Source organism: Canis lupus, chromosome 25, assembly GCF_011100685.1.
Source record: "Canis lupus familiaris isolate Mischka breed German Shepherd chromosome 25, alternate assembly UU_Cfam_GSD_1.0, whole genome shotgun sequence".
NCBI lineage: Eukaryota > Metazoa > Chordata > Mammalia > Carnivora > Canidae > Canis > Canis lupus.
Genome location: NC_049246.1, coordinates 30,681,556 through 30,702,451, shown reverse-complemented (window position 1 = coordinate 30,702,451; position 20,896 = coordinate 30,681,556). Strand labels below are relative to the sequence as shown.

The 20,896-nt window shown below is 38.2% G+C and overlaps 1 pseudogene; it reads right to left on the bottom strand.

The window, feature by feature from the left end:
* Positions 1-15,854: 15,854 nt before the first annotated feature.
* On the bottom strand, positions 15,855-16,244 carry LOC100684037 (annotated as a pseudogene).
* Positions 16,245-20,896: the final 4,652 nt, after the last annotated feature.

Here is a 20,896-nt window from a genome sequence, read left to right as displayed (position 1 = left end):
TTATTCTTCCAAATAAAATTTTAAATTTTAAACGCTAGTCTTTTAATATTTCATTTATTTCTCTTTTTACTTCATGAATTTCTTTTATTTTTCTTTCTGCTGTAGTTTATTCTTTCCTTGTGAATTTTTGTTTCTAAGGTCACCAATAGTTCATTTTCAGAGCTGGGGTTTTCTTCGAGTCCTTTTGATGCTGTCCTCTTTATTTTTTATAAAAAATATTCATATACTTCATTTGATCTTATTATCTTTACCCATACTCATAAGAAATCTGCACACACTGCATGTTTACCAATAAGTAGAAGATATAAATTATAAATGGGGCCACCCCATTGTTTGATGGTTCCATCTGCTTTTCAGATGTCTGTGTGGGAAGTGAATGGACAGGTTCTTAGCTATAATCTTCAGGACACAGGAACCTTCTCCCTCTTTCACTGACTGGACCTCTGTTGTTCCAATCCAATGAAGAAAATTACTGGCATGCACTGGAGAAGAGGTTCTGCTTGCCCCTTCCCACTATATACACAAGAACACAAACCACACTTATTTCATTGCTGGGAACGGATATATGAACGGAATGCACTACTGTGAGCCCCCATTTCTCTGAGGAGCTCATACTTTCATTTCTTGCATGGTTGTTTTTTTTTTTTTTTAAGATTTATTTATTTATGATAGACATGGAGAGAGAGAGAGGCAGAGACACAGGAGGAGGGAGAGGCAGGCTCCATGCCGGGAGCCCGATGTGGGACTCGATCCCGGGACTTCAGGATCGCGCCTTGTGCCAAAGGCAGGTGCTAAACCGCTGAGCCACCCAGAGATCCTTACATGGTTGTTTCTTGTGGGATCTCTTTGATAGATGATGAAGCAGAGGAGGATGAGAGAATTACCCTTATATCTGAAGTCAGTGCCCAAAGTATTTAAGATTATTTAGCATACGGTTTCTACTAGGGAATAAAGTTTCTATGGGAATAAAGAGGGTGGGTTTCTAGATGGGTATGCTATGTCCTACAGCTTTTTATTTCCAGAATTCCTGTGTGACCTAAGACAAAATCTAGTAATGTGAAGTTTGGATGTGCTTAATTTTTAGTCCAGCTGTATCTGTTTTATTGCTGATAGAGGTTACCATCACATTTTGTCATTAGTGTGTCTTTTAGTCTCAACTTTTGGAGATACACGTTTTCTTTTCTTTTCTTTTTTTAAGATTTTATTTATCTATTTCACAGAGAGAGAAATTTCATTTTTCGTTTTTCTCTAGTCTCACTGTTAATTTTTTTAAAAGATTTTACTTATTTTTTTGAAAGAGTGAGAGAGGGTGAGCAGGGGGTAGGTACAGAGAGAGGGAGAAGCAGGCTTCCCACCAAGCAGGGAGCTCATTGCAGGGCTCCTTTCCAGGGTTGAGATGAAGGCAGACACTTAACCAACTGAGCCACCCGGAGGCCCTACTTCACTGTTATTTTAACAGGAATTAAGAAAAAGCTGAAATGGGGATACTTTCCAGATTTCATACAAAGAGATTCCTGATTTTATTTTTTAGATGTACAGCCCTCCAACCTGATCAGGAAATTGTATCATTCTATTTGGTCATTTGATCAATTTTTTTGAACACCTTATTTGTTCCAGGTACAATAACTCAGTGTTTTGGGATAAGGAACTGTCTAGGATACTGCTCTGTCCTCAAATAACTTAGTGTGCTCGGTGGCCAAACAGTAACATAACAAATAACAATATAGTATGATGTGACACAATTTGCTGTGTAGCTCATTCAATGGAATAAGGAGGAGGAACAGATCATCTGAGCAGGAGTAGGAATTGAGGGTGAAGGAAGAAACTGTTATGGAAGTGATGAAGTTGATGTAGATTCTCAAAAGATGAGTAGGAGCAAATTGGGTGAACAAAACAAGAAAACTGGAACTCTGGGTGGAGAGAACAGTACATGCAGAGGTGCAGACAATGGAAGGCCTTATTTATCATGCCAAGGAGTTTGTAAACAATGGAAAGCTTTAGATATTGATGCATGTTAAGCAAAAGATGACAGAATCATATTAATATTTTATTTATTTTTCTTTTTTTCATATTCATATTTTTAAATTGCCATTAAAATAATTTTCTTGGGATGCCTGATTGGCTTAGTTAAGCGCTGACTCTTAATTTCAGCTCAGGTCATGATCTCAGGGTTGTAGGATGGAGCTCCACATTGGGCTCCATGGTTAGTGAAGAGTCTGCTTGAGATTCTCTCCCTCTCTTCTCCCTCTGCTCCATGCCAGCTCATGCACTTGTGTACATGTACCCGGCTCCCCCCAAATAAATAAATAACTCTTTAAAAAAAAAAAAAAAAAAAAGCTCTTAGAGTGCCTGACTGGCTAAGTCGGTAGAACATGAAATCTTTGATCTCAGGGTCATGAGTTTGAGCCCCACAGTGGGCATAGAACTTACTTTTAAAAATAAATAAAAATTTTAAAAATAATAAATTTTTTAAAAGTTTCTTTTTACATGTTAGGAATTGTTCTATAATTTAAATAATATTGGTGATCCTCTGATAAATTATTTAAAGGAACTTTAGTCAGACTTGGGGAGAGCTCTACACAGCTCCCCACCTATTCAGAGAGAAACTAGAATAAAATCTGCCTTGGCTCTTATTTGTTTCTCTTTTGTGCTCAAGAATTGGGTTCAGTTCTTTACTGCTATACCTTATATTCCTTTACCCATTAAACCCATTCACCCAGTGATAATGGGTTTTCTTTTTTTTTTAAGACTTCATTTATTTATTCATGAGAGACACACAGAGAGAGGCAGAGACATAGGCAGAGGCAGAAACAGGCTCTCCACAGGGAACTCAATGTGAGACTCGATCCCAGAACCCCAAAATCACGCACTGAGCTGAAGGCAGATGCTCAAACCACTGAGCCACCCAGCTGCCCCAAGTTCTTTTTTTGTCTGAAAATGTGTTGTTTGGACTTCGGTTTCTGACCATAAGTCGTACCAAATACCCCAGAAAATCCTCCCACTGGAAAACAACTTCAGTCTAGATAAACCATTAAGAAGTCTAGTTGAATACATGACAGAGATGGAAAGACACCAAGGAAAATCCAAAGAGTTAGGTTGGCTAAAGCCGAAGGCTGCTTGAAGTGCCTACCAAGCTTTATATGCCAAGAACTTCAGGTCCAATGGAAGCACGTTAGGACTGTAAATGCAAGGGCTCATACAAGGGAGAGGGCAACTGCACATCTTTTAATGGAAGTAGGACCCTTGAAGGACCTTAGAATCAATGAGAAAATGAGTAATGGGGGAAAGGAATTCAGAATGCACCTTGCAAAGAAAGGAGTCGACTTGCTTTTCTCAACCTTTGCTGTGGTGGGGAGCGTCCACCTGAAGATTTATATCCATCAGTCAGCTTTCTTGTGGTTTGAGGCTCGAGTTACTGCTTACCTTGCTATGAAGAAAAAATTCTTAAGACACAATTTGAACACTTTCAAATTTAAAACTCCTCTTCATTAAAAAACTGCATTTAGAGAGTAAAAGGACAAGCTACCATCTAGGAGAAGCTGTGCTGTGACAACAGGACAAAGGATTAGTTCTAGTACCAGTTTGGAAAAAAATAAATAATAATAATAATGATAATAATAATAATAAAATGTGACAAGAACAAGTATTGGCAGAAATAGAAAGCAAAAGAAATTCTTCTTACAGGGGCACCTGGATGGCTCAGTGTCTGCCTTTGGCTCAGAGTATGATCTCAGGTCCTGGGATCGAATCCTTATAGGGAGCCTGCTTCTTCTTCTGCCTATGTCTCTGCCTCTTTCTGTGTGTCTCTCATGAACAAATAAATAAAGTCTTAAAAAAAGGAGAAAAGAAATTCTTCTTACATTGTTGTGGGCCTGGGAATTAGTATAATACGGTGGAAAACAATTTAATTTTATTAAACAAATATGAACACGCATCTATTTTATGACCCAGTAATTATTCTATTCACAAAATAGAATATGATTTAACAGCAAAAAGTGAAATTAACAACTGCATGTATCCACAAGCATGAATTCTGTAAACATAATAGAGTAAAATAGTCCATCAATCAGACCATGTACGTATTAAGTATCAGATTAGTCAGGACTCTCCAGAGAATCATATTTACTGTAGGGAATTGGCTTGCATGATTATGGAGGCTGGGAAGTCCCACAGTCTGCTGTCTGCAAGCTGGAGACCCAGAGAGCCGTGATGCCTTTCCACTCTGACTCCAGAAGGCCTGAGAACCGGGCGCTGATGGTATAAATCCCAGTCCTAAGGTGGGAGAAGACTGATATCCTCACTCGCACTGGTAGACTAGAAGGGAAAAGAGGGAAATTCTTTTATCCTCAATCTTGTTCAATTCAGGTCCCCAGAGGATTGGATGATGCCCAGGTGGGGAAGCAATCTGCTCTGCTGATTCAGATGCTAATCTCACCTGGAAACACCCTCACAGACACACCCAGACACAATGTTTTATCTGGCACCCTGAAGTACAGTCAAGTTAACACAAAATTAACCATCACAACATACAAGATGATTCTTCTGTAAAACTTTATATCACTTATTTAAAAATTTTAAAGAAAATATTAGGCATGGATAATATGTGAAGAAAAGCAAGTTGAATGAAAGATTATTGCAAAGGTGAGGAGGGGGCATCACCATCGGGAAGGGCCATATGAGGAGTTCCCTGTGTCCCAGGATTATAGGTACAAGACTTCAGCACGATTTGCTTTATTCTTCATCACAGTATGGATTTTATCATCAGCAATGGTCTCTGTAATAAAACAAAAACAAGTAGTAAGTTCATTGGTTTTCCCTTCTCTCTCTCGCCTTTCTCGGGAGGCACTACTCCCCCCTGTTCCAGCCTCTAGTTTCTTTTGTGGTTTGGGGCTATGGCAGCCACAGATCCTTACTCTTCACAAGGGTGGGGGCTTGGATTCCACATTGGCTGGGTTAGGCTAGCTGGAAGCCTCCTCCAGACTCGAGTGTGTCAGGCGCCTGACACAACAGCAGCTTATTACTTCCTCATAGTTGTTTGGGTCTGTGGGTCATCTCTACTGACAGACTCTTCCATCCTCACACTTGATCACTCTGGACAACACTATCACTGTTCAGTCCAAAGGCTGAGGTGGAGGAGCCTGTGCAGCAGTTTTCATGGGCCAGATCTGGAAGGGAGCCATGTTGCTTTTGCTCACACTTTACTGGAGAGAACTTTGTACGTGACCATACAGGGAGCTTAAGATGTGCCAAGAAAGAAAAGATGAGATTTTTGCTTCCAAAGATACCTCAACCAGAACCCAAAACCAACAAATGCTGGTATGTTGACTTGGTGTCAGTTTTAATCTCCTTTAAATACCTTCTCTTTTTCTCTGTAAGAACAGATACTTCACCTGCTCAGAGATAAATTGCTGTTGGACAGAAGAAATGATATGAAATTTCTAATATTGTTAATCCTGGTCTTTGTGACTCTGAGTGAATAATTGTTACTTATCCATGTACCCATATCGATATTCTTGTTTCTGTTTCACCTTCGCATCAAGGGACTTAGCCACTGGGATTCCAGCTTTATGGATGAGACTCATCACCTTAGGTGCATCCTGGACATTGCCCTAGTCTCCCATTATCCATGTGTTCATGAAAAACAATTCTCAATGTGATCCTGTTGAGCAAAGGTGGGGCCAGAGTAGCCTTTTCTAGGTAGCTACCTTCACTTAAATTTTGGTCTGAAGTTCTTGTCCTACTAGGGTATCAATGCTATGAGATTTTGCCTCCCATTCCAATCAGGATTTTTCCTTGTTTTCAGCAAAAGAGTCAGTCTAGATAACTTGCCCACCATCTCACCGACAAGGAAAGTCTTCACTTTCTATCTTGAGTGGCCAGTGCCTAGCCGTGAGTTTGCCAGGACAAGGATGGCATAGCATCTCATTGTTCTTCAATTAGACACACGCCTGCAGCCTCTGTTGTATGGACAAGGACCTCGTTCTGAGCATGGAGTGCTTCTCAGAGAGTACTGGGCACATGGTAGAGCTCATGAAAGGTTTTTTGAATCAATATCTACATAGCAGAGCATATTATAGTAGAGATAGTCATATTTTCCCTTAACATATGGGTATACAAACTATAAAAGGGCAATCTGCTAAATATATAGAAATACTATTGGTAAGTGATGTCCTTTCCCTTATACAAGGTGACTTCCTTTTTTCATATAATGCTCAGAGCTTCTATTTTTCTTTTACTAGATGTAAACTCAAATAACTGATTAAGAGAAATTAACAGGCTATTACTAATTTGTATGATTGTGTGTTGTGTCTAAATCAGTGGAAGGCAATGAAAAGCCTATAAATTTTTTTCTCAACTTCTTTCCTTTTTCAGATTGTTTTGTAATCCAATCATTTGCAGTCAATCATTCTTATATTTTTTCCTTTTCCAAAGAAATTCTTGGCACCTTATTTGCTTATCCATTGGGAAAGCTACTGCTATGGTTCACTTTCCAAAGATCCCATGACTTGTGTGGCATCTCCACCTCCACCCTCTGGGCCCCCAGCAAAAATGTTTTGATGGCACAACACAAAATAAAACAACTCTCCCCAGAATTTGAGTGGTCTTTATCATCACTCACACTTATTGCTGTAGAATTTATTAACAGTAACAGAATTTCTGAGTATTTACTATGCTTCAGGTAAGGTGCTAAACATTTCAAATGCATAATTTTGGTTTAATTCTCTCAATAAACTTTGATGTGATGGCCTATATGTTGCCATTTTACAGGTAAAATAAACAAGGCTTAGTTAGGCTCTAATTTGCCCAAGGTTACTCTGATGGTGTCTGGTTTGCTTGGGATGCAAAAGCAAAATACCATAGAATGGGTTGGCTTAAAACAACAGGAATTTCTTCCTGATAGTTCTAAGCCTAGAAAGTCCAAGATCCAGGTGACTGCCAATAGCTCTGATGAGAGCCCTCTTCCCGGCTTATAGATGGCCTCCTTCTCAAGAAACGGCATCCTTCTTACAGGGCGTCTTCTTGGTGGATGTGAGGATAGAAGGAAGGCAAACTCTCTAGAGTTCTAGTCTTCTTATAAGGGCACTAATACCTTCATGGGAGCCCCGCTCCCATAACCTCATCTAAACCTAATTATCTCCTGAAGTCCCTATCTTCAAATGCCATCGCACTGAGGATAAGGGCTTCAACATATGCATTTGGTGGGGCACAAGCATTCAGTTCCTTGCAGATGGTGAGGGACAGAATAGTCTTCAGTCATATTGGCCCTTTCTCTATTTCTCAAACACATTTAACTCAGCCTGCCACAAAATGCTTTGTGCTCACTGCCTGGAACCCTCTGCCTCCAGATCCTGACATCCTCCATCCTTCTGTCATTTGGATTCAGTTCCAATATGACCTCCTTCAAATTCATTCTTTACCTCTAAAGTACATGCCTCGACCACCCCCCACCAGTCACTCCATCAAGTTCTCCTAATATAATTTCTTCGTGGCATGTGTCATTTTTCAACATTATCTTGTTAAAATATTGATTGACCTGCATGCTGTCTGCCTCCTGTCTAGAATATAAGTTTCATGAGAACCCAAGCTAGATCTCTTGCTTGCATTTATATATCTACAAACTTCAGGGATGCTTGCCATATGATTAATGGATTACATGTGAATGGATTACTACTCCAAGGTCACTCCTCTCTAGCCCCAAGCTCTGCTAATGGATGCAGTGCCTTGCTTGAAGCTGAAGGAGACATGAGGGGCAGAGGACCACATGAAGAGCCACCACATCACTTGTCATCTGAGATATGGTACTGATAGCTGAAGGTCTCCACAGGAAAAATCAAGGAGAGGTATGGGTCATGTAACTCAGGAAATAAAAATACTTCTCTTTGAACACTCACTGGGAGGTACACTAACTCTTTCCTTTAATCCTTGCTCTAGACTGAATGTATCCTCCCCCAAAAAATCATGTTGAAGTTTTTTTTTTTTATTTATTTATTTTTTTTAATTTTTTTAATTTTTATTTATTTATGATAGTCACAGAGAGAGAGAGAGAGAGGCAGAGACACAGGCAGAGGGAGAAGCAGGCTCCATGCACCGGGAGCCTGACGTGGGATTCGATCCCAGGTCTCCAGGATCGCGCCCTGGGCCAAAGGCAGGCGCTAAACCACTGCGCCACCCAGGGATCCCTTTTTTTTTTTTATTATTTATTTTATGATAGTCACAGAGAGAGAGAGAGAGGCAGAGACACAGGCAGAGGGAGAAGCAGGCTCCATGCACCGGGAGCCCGACGTGGGATTCGATCCCGGGTCTCCAGGATCGCGCCCTGGGCCAAAGGCAGGCGCCAAACCGCTGCGCCACCCAGGGATCCCCATGTTGAAGTTTTAATCCCCATATGATGGTATTTGGAGAGAGGCCTTTGAAAGGTAGTTAGATTTCCATAAAGTCATGAGGACAGAGCTCCCACAATGGGATTAGTGTTTCTATGTGAAGGGGAATAAACGAGAGCCTGCTCTTTTGCCATCATGTGAGGACACAGCAAATAGATGGCCATTTGTAAACTGGGAAGAGGGTCCTCACCAGAACCCAAGTGTGCTGTCATACAAATCTCATGCTTACCAACCTCCAGCCCTGGGAGAAATAAATGTTCATTGAATAAGTCTTTCAGTGGATGCCACTTTGTTATAATAGCAACAGGAACTGATATAGAAAATCCCCAAATCATTCTATCTTACGTTAGTCACTCTTGGAGTCTTAGGAACCTTCCTTTCCTTCCTTCCCACTATCAATTGCTGAATAACTTGCCAATCACCAGGGTATCCAGCTGGTATCTTCTCTGGGGCTTCCTCCTGTTAACATGGCTTGTCCCCTTGTGGCCCTAACACTACTTTCCTTGAATTTGCACCTGATCTGAGTCTCTTCTTCCCTTGAGGTTGGGTGGTCCTTCACTCAAGCTTCCAGCTTTGACAGCTACTGATGCTGCCTGGCCAGCACCACCATCCCAGTCAAATGCAGGTTGGCAGAGTGGCACAGCCCCTGGCTGTGGGTGATTCCCAGTGGCTGCAGTGCAGACCAACCCACCCCAGTGCTCCCAGCCTCAGCACTTCTACTCTGCTCTGGGCTGATCTGGCACCTGGAGGTAACTGCAGAAGACTGGTGCTAACCCCTCTTCTGAGATGGAATGCATGCCTCCTTTTATCATGAAAAGATCAGACACCTCTGCCTTTTGTTCCCTTTTCTTTCTGGAAAGGCTCTCTTTCAGCTCATCCAGATTTCCCTTGTTAGCTATGCAAATTAATTTTTCCTATTCCTCACTAAGAATGTCAATACACCACTAAGACCCTTCAGGTTTTTTCAGGTTTTTTTTTTTTTTTTTTGTATTTCCCATTCCCCATTTTTGTTTTGTACCAGTTAAAGAGATTCAATCATTTTTTCCACGTCTCCAACATTTTTCCCAGTATAAAGTGAAAAACTTTATAACCTGTATTCGCTAATTCGACAAAAAAATTGCTAAAAGCCTACTGTTTGCCATGCAGTGTCCTAGAAGCTTTCTGTGGTGTTAGTGACTGGCTAGCCTGATGCATTAGATTATTAAACATTTTGCAAAGCTCTGTAGTAATGTAAAGAGAAATGTATCCTTATTGGCATTCTTAGGTGTTCTATTTTTCAGAGACCAGCTCTGTTTGGCTTTTTTTTTTTTTTTTTTAATTAACTTAAATCTTTATTGCTTAGGGGATGCTGAATCAGTCTTCCAAATGCCAAGTGAGACTACTTGAATTTAGGGGGAAAAAAACAACTAAAAAATGCCAGGTCAGAGACATAAAACCCACCATGCCCAAGGGGCCGCTGTTTTTCATGGTATGACAGATTTCAGAATCAAAATGAAAGATGTTCAGAAATTAAGTTGAGACTACATTCATCATTGATACCATCAAAAAATAGTGTACCAGAAAAAAATCAGAATTGAACTATTGAATTTATTTGGGTGTCTAGTTTATACTTGACTAAAAATTGTAATATGGATATGAACTTTAACTTATGTGTTGGGGAAATGTCTTTGACGGGTAGATGTGCTTGTTCCTTACCCTTACGCAGTCCAGAAGACAACTCTTGGTGATGTAATCACCAGAGGGTCTCCAGATCTGATCCACAAATAAGTGGTTCACTCCCAAGATGAGAACCTGGTAATTCAATTACTTAAGGAACATTTATCAAGCAGTTAATATATTGCAGACATTGAGTTAGATGCTGGTACTATCAATGGGAACACGAGAGTGTTGTTTTTGAAGGGTGTTATCCACATGAATATTGAAGCAAAGTCTTGAGGATGTGAGCAAGAGTGGCCAGGAGCTCAGATTTTAAATTGTGTCCATTCTTTCCTTGAACTAACATTTACTAAGGGGCTCCTGTGTGCCAGGGTTGTGCTAGATGTCGGTGCCACAAACGGGAAGCAAGGCAGACACTGTCTCTGACAGTATATCTATCAGAGGATTCAGAAGACACAATAAGCAATAACAATAATATGGTATGATAGGGAAGCTCGGCACCATGGAAACGTGGAGGAGGGTGATCCCAGTCAGAGGTGGGGGGGGGGAGGGGTCAGGATTATAATTCAGGAATCAGAGACTAACCCATACAGCTATCAGTGACAGGCAAGGCAACCTCCACAGACTTCAGCTGGAGGGGGGGCAAAATCAATTTTCTTTTATATCACCGTTTTATTCACACATCAGCATCCTCTCATTTCTATCTACTTATTCCTGAAAGCAGTCCTTTTATAAGCTCCAAACATGGTGATTAAACAAAGGGGATTCTAGAAGGGCAGACAAAGCATTAGAGATGGTTTCATTTTATATAAATGCCACATTTTCTGCCTCAGTAAGGTTGCAGCTGTGACAAGAATTAGGCTGCTTTCTAGGTCATATATTTTCTAAAGTACCATGCAAAGAAAATATTAATACATCAGGGAAAATGAAACAAATAGACTTATTTTAAAACCTTGCGAGTAGACCGTTTTTGTAATACATCGAATAATGCAGCATGTTGAATAAACAAAGAAAATTATATTGTTCATAAAAAAGTGAAGATGGATTCTCTAGTTAAATCTGAGCATACAAAGAATGGATCCTAAATTTAGTCTCCTGTTCTGCCCAGGATCCTGAATGGAAATTGGATTAATTGGCATTTAATTAGTCTAACATCATTTTCTCTATGATAATCTTCTATGCATTTCTGGCAATTGAGAAATTAGAATCCTATGAATCTCAAATTATTTTTAGTTAACTACAAATAATTTCTGTATGAGGAGTGCATGAACTAGGAGACTGCTCACAGAGGTATGGCCAAAGTGTGAATTTTAACCAATGATGAAAAGAACTGATTCATATCAGAATTAATCAGCATGGGCTGAATAATATTTAGTCATAAACTAGGCACAGATCAGTAATTAACACCAGGTTGGTAATTAGCAGTGCTTCCTGATTACAAACAGCACCTCTCCATGTAGCATGAAATAACTCCTTTTCTATTCCGTTCTGTTTTCTTTCATCCTGTGTTTGGACTTTAGTCACAGAGGGATTGATGTTTACTGCTAAGAGCCTGGAGTCAGAAGATCTATATTCTGGTCTCCAGACTGCTAGAAGTTAACTGTTTGACCTTAATAAGTTCTACACTTTTCTTCAGCTTGCACATCTGCAAAATGAAGATACTTTATAGAGTTGTGAAAAGAACAAAACAAGGTCATGAATATAAAAGTGTGCTGAAAAATGTTAATTGACAAGATGAAAAATATTCAAATAGCTTATGCATAAATACAATTACATATCAGAATGATAATTAATGTTAACTAACTTATCACTTAAGGAATATAAAAAATAGCCCGTTGATATAGTTTTCATTTCTAAACTAATAAAAGCCAGTAGGATTGCATGTGTGTTCGTGTATGTGTATTTTAGGTGATGAGACATTTGCTAGGTATTATAAAGTATTTATATGTAATAGAATGATAGATATCATACATGCATATGGGTTTTTCAAATTCAGAACAATGCAAAGGAGGTGATGATCATGAATTTAACTGGATATCTAGTATGTGTTTCGTCACTTCTCCAAATAAAAAATCAATAAAGAAGGCTGATAAATGGGCTCCTCTTGGGAGGGCTGAAGACAGAGACAGATGAAGATACTTTGTTTCTGAAACCTCTAGCCTGGAGTAAATTACAAAGTCATGAGCCAAAGTCATCTGCAATTAATTCCAGTTATAAATTTTAGTTGAGAGGTCTGGGGAGCCCAATACAGCATCACATCATTGGTTTGCATATTTTTAGCATCTGTATGTGATTTTAATAATGAAGTTTTGTATCTAAAACCTTGTAGAAATTCTGTCAGTTATTTTAGATATACTGTCTTGAGAGAACAGACATTGAAATTTAGCTTATTTTTTCTTGTACTCATCAGGAGGGAAACGTCATGTGTCATCACAATAAAGAAAAGTGGCTTTTCTCTCTTTAATTCTGAGGTTTGCTTCTCAAACCAGTACTAGCTATAAATGTGTCTAAACCTATGGAGGATAATCACATTAAAATAATACATACCTCTACACTATGTACATTTCTCAGACTATTTGGCATCATAAGGCACAGAAACTAACTTACTGCATTTGTAAAACCTTTTCAGAGGGCCATTTCTAAGTTTTTAACAACAACAAAAAAAAGTATGGTAGGACTTCCAGCCTGACAAGTGAAACAGATGTGTTTCTCCCTGTTTATCTTCCCAAGCACAACTATAAACCCTGGAAATAATGCAAGAAATAATAATGAAAATAAGGAAGGAGAATTCTGAATGGTGGTAAGGAGAAGGCAAGCTTATTTGGAATCCCAGTACTTAAGGAACAATGTGGTGGACTCCCTCAACCAACAGAGGAAAGTCATCAAGACCCAGTATTTCCTGATCTCCCACCTGGCAACAGAATGAGCTCAGATAAACTCATTCTTTTCCTGGATTGAATGCGAAACCCTCTGCCGACCTGACCTTAGTGAGCCTGATACCACTAGCAGGGCAAAAAAATCAGGAGCCCCATCACAAAAAAGGGAAAGTGCTCTCCCCCATAAGTCCCCACATTCCTGCTCTGTTAAGATACACTGAGGCAGGGGGCAGGAACTGACAAGAGGGACACATTTATCACAAAAGACTTAGTCTGGGAAGCCTTGTTTATCCCTTGGGCATCACAAACCTAATACTCCTAATATTCCTTCTCCTACTGCGAGCCACCAGCGTCAACAGGTAGAACCAGTGGGAAAGATTCAGCCATAGCAAATGGCCAATCCCAGTCTCCAGAGGGCACCAAGGTGGATGTTTGGGACGAGCTCTAGGGACGCAGCAACAATAAGTAGCAACCTGAGAAGAATCTCTGATCCAGCAGGTTCGAGAAATGCTTTCCATATTCAGGGACACCAGAGAAGACACAGAGCACCAGTTGGGTTCTCAACAAAGCGACACCAAAATCCTGGCCTGAGAAATTCGTTCTGTCCCCATAGGCAGAGACCTGAGGAAGCCCCAGAAGGACCAGATGAGCCAAAAAAGCCAAAAGAAACTGCAAATGCACAGCCATTAGAACCATAGCCCACAAAAGTAGCCTAAGACCTGAATGCTAAACCTAAACATGGACACAAATTTCCTATTAAAATGAGAGATATAAGCAGGACCTGTAGCTCCTGATGTATTAGGTGAAATGTCCAGGATACAAAATGATCTGTTGTATCAAGAGTCCAAAAAACACACTTTGAAAGAGAGAAGATAATCCACTGACTCCAATATGGGGGTCAATTAGATGTTGGAATTCTCTGACACCACCACCAAGGATTTTAAAGCCTCCATTATAAAAGTGCTTCAACAATCCATTTTATTTTATTTTTTCCCCCAACAATCCATTTTAAAATTTATTGGGATAAATAGGAAAACAGAAAATCTCAGCAAAGAAGTAACAGTATTAAAATAATCAAATACGGGATCCCTGGGTGGCGCAGCGGTTTAGCACCTGCCTTTGGCCCAGGGTGCGATCCTGGAGACCCGGGATCGAATCCCATGTCGAGCTCCCTGCATGGAGCCTGCTTCTCCCTCTGCCTATGTCTCTGCCTCTCTCTCTCTCTCTGTGACTATCATGAATAAATAAATAAAATCTTTTAAAAAAATAAATAAAATAATCAAATACAAATTACAGAATCAAAAGATATAACAAAAAAAATTAAAACTTACTAGATGAGCTCAATCAGAGAGTGGAGAAGACAGAAGATAGAAATAAGTGAACTTCAGGACAGATCAATAGAATCCCTCTTACCTGAACAATATGGAGAAAATATACTAAAGAAAAAAAAATTGAGCAGATCCTCAAGGACCAGTGAGACCATCACAAAAGCTCAAATATATGTATAATCAAGAATCTTGAGGGAGGGGTGAAAGAGAGTGAGACTAAAAGAGTATTTGAAACAAGTAATGGCTAAAAACTTCCACATTTGGTGAAAGATATAAACCTATAGATCCAAGAAACCAAGTGAACAAACTCCAAACATAATCCAAAGGTATACACACAAACACAAATCATGATTAAACTTTTAGAAATGAAGGACAAAGAAAAATCTTGAAAGCAGGTGGAGAGAAATGAATTGGGGGAACACCCTTCAAATAACAGATTTCTTATATGAAATCACAGAGACCAGGATGAAGTAGCACAATATGCTGGAAGTGCTGGGAAAGAACTTTCAGTTACAAATTCTATATCTCATGATACAGATATATCTCATGATATCTTTTAAGTATGAAGGGGAAATAGGTTCTCAGTAATGGAAACCTAAAATATTTGTTGCTAGCAAACCTATCTAAATAGAATGGCTGAAAGAAATTCTTTGAACAGACACAAAGGAAACAGTGAAAGAATCTTGGAGCATCAGGAAGGAAGAAGAAAGAGCAGAAATATGGGTATATACAACAGATTGTCCTTTTCCTCTTGAATTCTATAAATCCTATTTGATTTATAACATCACAGGATATTTTAAAGTGGAAAAGGGTAATGGAAGGGAGGTTTCTATACTTCATCCAAAGCAGTAAAATATCAGTTTAATATACACATGTATATTACAGTACCCAGAGTAAAAACTCTGAAAACTAAGCAGATATATATATATATATTTTAAAAAGTGTATATATTGATTTCCCATTTCTTGTCCTGCATGGTCTTGGAAGTCACCACTTCATCCTAACAAGTGAAAAGCTGAAATGCAAGGAAATTTATTTATGGAAGGGCATTACATGTTGATAAAGATTGAATTCTCCAGGAAAGCATAATCTTTAATGTGCATACACCAAACAACAGAGTGTCAAATGTGGAACCACAAGGAGAAATAGTTGGAGACTTTAATATCCCTCTATCAGAAATGGACAGATCCAGCCACCAGAAGATCAGTTAAGGACATAGTTGAACTCAACATCATTATTGATCAATTAGACATACTTGAGATCTATAGACTACTTCATTCAAGAACAGAATCCACATTCTTCTCAAGCTCACGTGGAACATTTACCAGGATAGATCACATTCTAGGCCACAAAACATAACTTAACACATTTAAAAGAATATAAATTATGCAATATCTTCTCTCAGACTACAGTGGGATTAAACTAGAAATCAATAACAGAAAAATAACTGGAAAATCTCCAAATATGTGAAGATTAAGCAATATGCTTTCTCCCCCAAACAATCAGACCCATAAAAGTTCTTAGTTTATTAATCCTCTCATGAAAAATCTGCACAATTACCACAGATGAAATCTCTGTGGAGTCTTTACTCCTTCTATTGTCCAATCTCCAGGTCACTTTTGGCCAGCACCAACACTGGCTTTTGCAGACCCTCTTCCTCCATTCTGTTCTTGTGCTCCTTTCACTGTTTTCTTGAGGTCTTTTTCTTCTCATACAGTCCATGTCTTGGAAGTCTACATTTCGGTTCATTTTTCTTTGCATAATCCAAGGAACCATAAATCATGCCAAAGCCAGTTGTGTTGCCACCACCAAGATGGCGCCTGAATCCAAATACAAAGATGACATCTGATGTGGTCTTGTACATTTTGACTAGGCTTTCCCTGAATTTCTATTTTAGGTACTGGGGCCTTTCCTGGGTGAAGAAGATCAATGACCATTTGTTTCTGCTGAAGTAGTCGGTGGGTCACAAACTTTGTGATCTGGATAGTTATTGTGTCATTCATGATGGCAGCTAAGCCAATAATACACTTTCATTTAAAAAGTTTTTTTAAGGATGTATGTATTTAAGAGAGAGAAAGAAAGAGAGAGAGAGAGTAGGGGGAGGGGCAGAGGGAGAGGGAGAGAGAAACTCAAGCAGACTCCATGCTGAATGCAGAGTCTACTATGGGTCTCAATCTCACAACCCTGATATCAGACCTGAGCTGAAATCAAGAGTTGGATGCTTAACCAACTGCACCACCCAAACGCCCCATCAATACACTTTTAAATAATACATTAACCAAAGAAGAAATCTAGAGAGAAATTTTAAAATATTTTGAACTAAATTAAAACAAAACAAAATTTGTAGGATGCAACAAGCAGTGCTTGGAGGGAAATGTATACATTTTTCTAATGCACCTAATGCATGTGTTAGAAAATAGAAAAGATCTAACACTAAGCTAAGTTTCTACCTCCAAAAATAAATACTTAAGTTTAAATCTAATCTATTTTGTTTGTACAAAATATGTACAAACTCTATATGAGAAAAACTATAAAACTCTGTGATTGAAATCAAACTAAATAAATGGAGAGATATTCCATATTCATGTACTGGAAGACCTAATATTATCAAAATGTCAGTTCTTTACAACTTGACCTGTATACTTAGTGCAATTCCTATCAAAATCTCAGCCAGTTGTTTTGTGGATATTGACAAACTGATTCTAAAGTTTATATAGAAAGGGGTAAGATGCAAGAGAGCCAAAACAATATTGAAGGAGAAGAACAAAGTTGGAGGACTGACACTATCCAACCTCAAGACTTACTATAAAGCTACAATAATCAAGACAGTGTGGTATTAGTAAAAGACAAATAGAGCAGTGGAACAGAATAATACACCCACATAAATATAGTCAACTTATCTTTGACAAAGGAACAAAGACAACACAATGAAGCAAAGATAGCCTCTTTCAAAATGGTGCTGGAATGACTGAATATTCACATTAAAAAAAATCTGGATGCAGATCTCACATCCTTCACAAAAGTTAAGCCAAGATGGGTCACAGACATAAATGTAAAACGCAAAGCTATAAAACTTCTAGAAGATGACATAGGAGAAAATCTAGATGACCTTGAGTATGGCAATGATTTTTTATTTTGTTTTATTTTATTTTATTTTTAAAAATTTATTCATTTATTCATAAGAGACACACAGAGAGAGGCAGAGACATAGGCAGAGGGAGAAGCAAGTTTCCTGCCAGAAGCCCAATGTGAGACTTGATCCTGGAACTCCAGGGTCATGCCCTGAGCGAAAGGCAGATAGATGCTCAACCACTAAGCTACCCAGGTGTCCTGACCATAACTTTTTAGATTCAACACCATAAACATGATCCATGAAAGAAACACTTGATGAGCTTGATTTTATCAAAACTAAACCTTTCTGCTTTATGAAAGACAGTGTCAAGAAAATGAGAAGACAAACCACAGAATGGGAGAAAAAATATTTGCACAAGACACAAATATTTGCAAAATTTTGGCTCTTCAAAATATAAGAAGATCTCTTAAGACTCAACTATAAAGAATACCAACAACCAAATAAAAAATGAGCCAGGAGCATCTGAGTGGCTCGGTCAGTTAAGTGACCAGCTTTTGATTTCAGCTCGGGTCATGATCTCAGGATAGTCAGATCAACTTCTGCATTGGGCTCCATATTCAGTGGGGAGTTGGATCCTGCTTGAGATTCTCTCCCTCTCTTTGTCCCCCACCCCTGCTTGTGTGCACTTTGTCTTTCTAAAATAAACAAATAAATCTTTAAAAAGTAAAAGAAATAAAATATAAAAGAAAAAATTTTAAAATGGGCCAAACACCTTAACAGACACCTCACCAAAAAAAGATATATGGAAGAGAAACAAACGCTTGAAAATGTGTCAACATCATATGTCATTAAGGAGTTGCAAATTAAAAAAATATAAAATACCACTGCACATGTATTTGAATATGACTAAGATCCAAAACAATGACAATGCTAAATGTTTGGTGGATAGAGAGGAACATGAACTTTCATTCATTGAAAGGGTACAGCCACTCAGGAAGACAGTTTGGCAGTTTCTTATAAAACCAAGCATACTCTTACCACATGATATAGCAATTTCACTCCTTGACATTTACCAAAATGAATTAAAAACATATCCACACAGGAACACCTGGGTGGCTCAGTTGGGTACATGTCCAACTCTGGTTTCAGCTCAGGTCATGATCTTAGGATTGTGAGATAGAGCCCTGTGTTGGGCCCCTTGCTCAGCCAGGAGTTTGCTTGAGATCTCTTCCTCTCCCTCTCCCTCTGCTCCTCACACTCCTTCTCTTTTTGTCTCTCTCTTTAAAGTAAATAAACAAATATTAAAATAAACTTATATCCACACACAAAAAACCTACACAAAAACATTTAAAGCAGCTTTATTCATAACTGCTAAAACGTGGATGCAACTAAGATGTCCTTCAGTGGGTGAATGGATAAATAAACCATGGTACATCCAGATAATGGAATATTATTCAGTACTAAAAAGAAATGAGCTACCAAGCCATGAAAGGCCATGGGGGGACCTTAAATACATATTAATAAGTGACAGAAGCCAATCTTAAAAGGCTATATGCCACATGATTCCAGCCACATGACATTCTGAAAAAGGCAAAACTATGGAGACAATAAAAAAATCAGTCGTTGGCAGGGGTAGGATGAATAAACAGAGCAAAGAGCAATTTTATGGCAGTGAAATATTTTGTATGGTATTACAATGATATTTATATGTCATAATATCATATATTTTTCCAAACCCATAGAATGCACAGCTCCAAGAGTAAACCAAAAAAAAAAAAAAAATATATGAAGTTTGGATTATTCTGATGTGTCAGTGTAGGTTTGCCAATTATAGCAAATGTGCCCCATAGTGAGGAGTACTGATAGTAAGGGCTATGCTTGTGTGGGAGTGGGGAATATATGGGAAATCTCTGTGCTTCCTTCTCAATTTCATGGTGAACCTTAAGCTACCATAAAAAGAAATTAAGTCTTAAGAAAAAAACTATATAAATCAAGATGAATTTCTTTCTTTTTTTTTTTTTTTTTTTTAATGATAGTCATCACAGAGAGAGAGAGAGAGAGGGAGAAGCAGGCCCATGCACCGGGAGCCCAACGTGGGATTCGATCCCGGGTCTCCAGGATCACGCCCTGGGCCAAAGGCGGCGCCAAACTGCTGCACCACCCAGGGATCCCCCAAGATGAATTTCTAAAAAATGTTTAACCCAGTAAAAGGTAACACACACACACACACACACACACACACACACACACATAAAGGAATGATCACCAGAGAAAACATAATAAAATGGCAGACCTCAGCAACTGACGTATCAATAATTATCTTAAAAGTAAATAATCTAATTACCAAAATATAAAGACTGCTACAAAAAATTAAAATAATACCAGTTATGTGCTATTAAAAGAAACTCAGGTGAAGTTCTATGACATAGTTAGGTTGAAAGAAAAATAAAAGAAAAATATATATGACATAAACAATAATTTAAAATAAAAATGAATAATAATATTAAAATATTAAGAATAATAAGTCAGAGTGGCTATATTAGTATTTGATAAAATGAAGACCAGAGTAAAGAAAATTACTAGAAATAGTGAGGGATATTTCATAATGAAAAAAACATCAATCCACCAAGAAGACATAATAGTTATAAATGGGTATGAAGAGCCTCAAAATATTGAAACAAAACTTGATGGAGCTGACAGAAAAGAAGAAAAGTTCTCAATTACAGTTGAAAACATAAATGTTCCCTTTCAGCAACTAACAATAAATAGTAATGAACCAAAAAATCAGCAAGAATATAGAAATCTCAACAAGACAATCAGCCAACAGAATCTAATGAGCATATATAGAACCTTCCACTCAACAACAGGAGAAGATACATTCTTCTCATGTTCACATGAAACATTCATGAAAATAAATCACACTTGTTTGGTCAAACCTCAGCAAATTTAAAAGAACTGAAACCATATAAAGTGTGTTCTTTGACCATAATGAAATCAAACTAGAAATCAGTAACAAAAAGACAAAAGGAGTATAACCGAACATATGGAAATGAGACAGTATGCTTCTATGTAATCTATGGGTCAAAGTAGAGATCTCAAAGGAAATAAAAATTACATAGAAATAAAAATGCAAATACAGCATATCAAAATATATGAGATGCAGGTAAAGCAGTGCGAAGAGGGAAGTTTATAGCACAGAAGATTAAATTAAAAATGTAAAAAAAAACTCAAGTCAATATCTCAAATTCCTACCTCCAGATACTAGAAACAGAAAAGCAAAATAAACCCAAAGCAGGCAGTTGGAAGGAAATAAAGATAAGAGTTAATAAGCAAAATTGAAAGTAGTTTGAAAATAATAGAAAAAAATTCAAAAGCTGGTTCCTCAAAAAAAAAATCATAAAAATCGATAAATTACTAGCAGGACTACAAAAATTTAAAAAGAGAAGATACAAATCACCAATATAAAAAAAGAAATAAGGATAGCCTACAGATCCAATAGACAGCAAAGAACTAATAAAGAATATTACAAACTATTTTTATACTCATAAGTTTGACAACTGAAGAGAAATGAACCAACTCTCC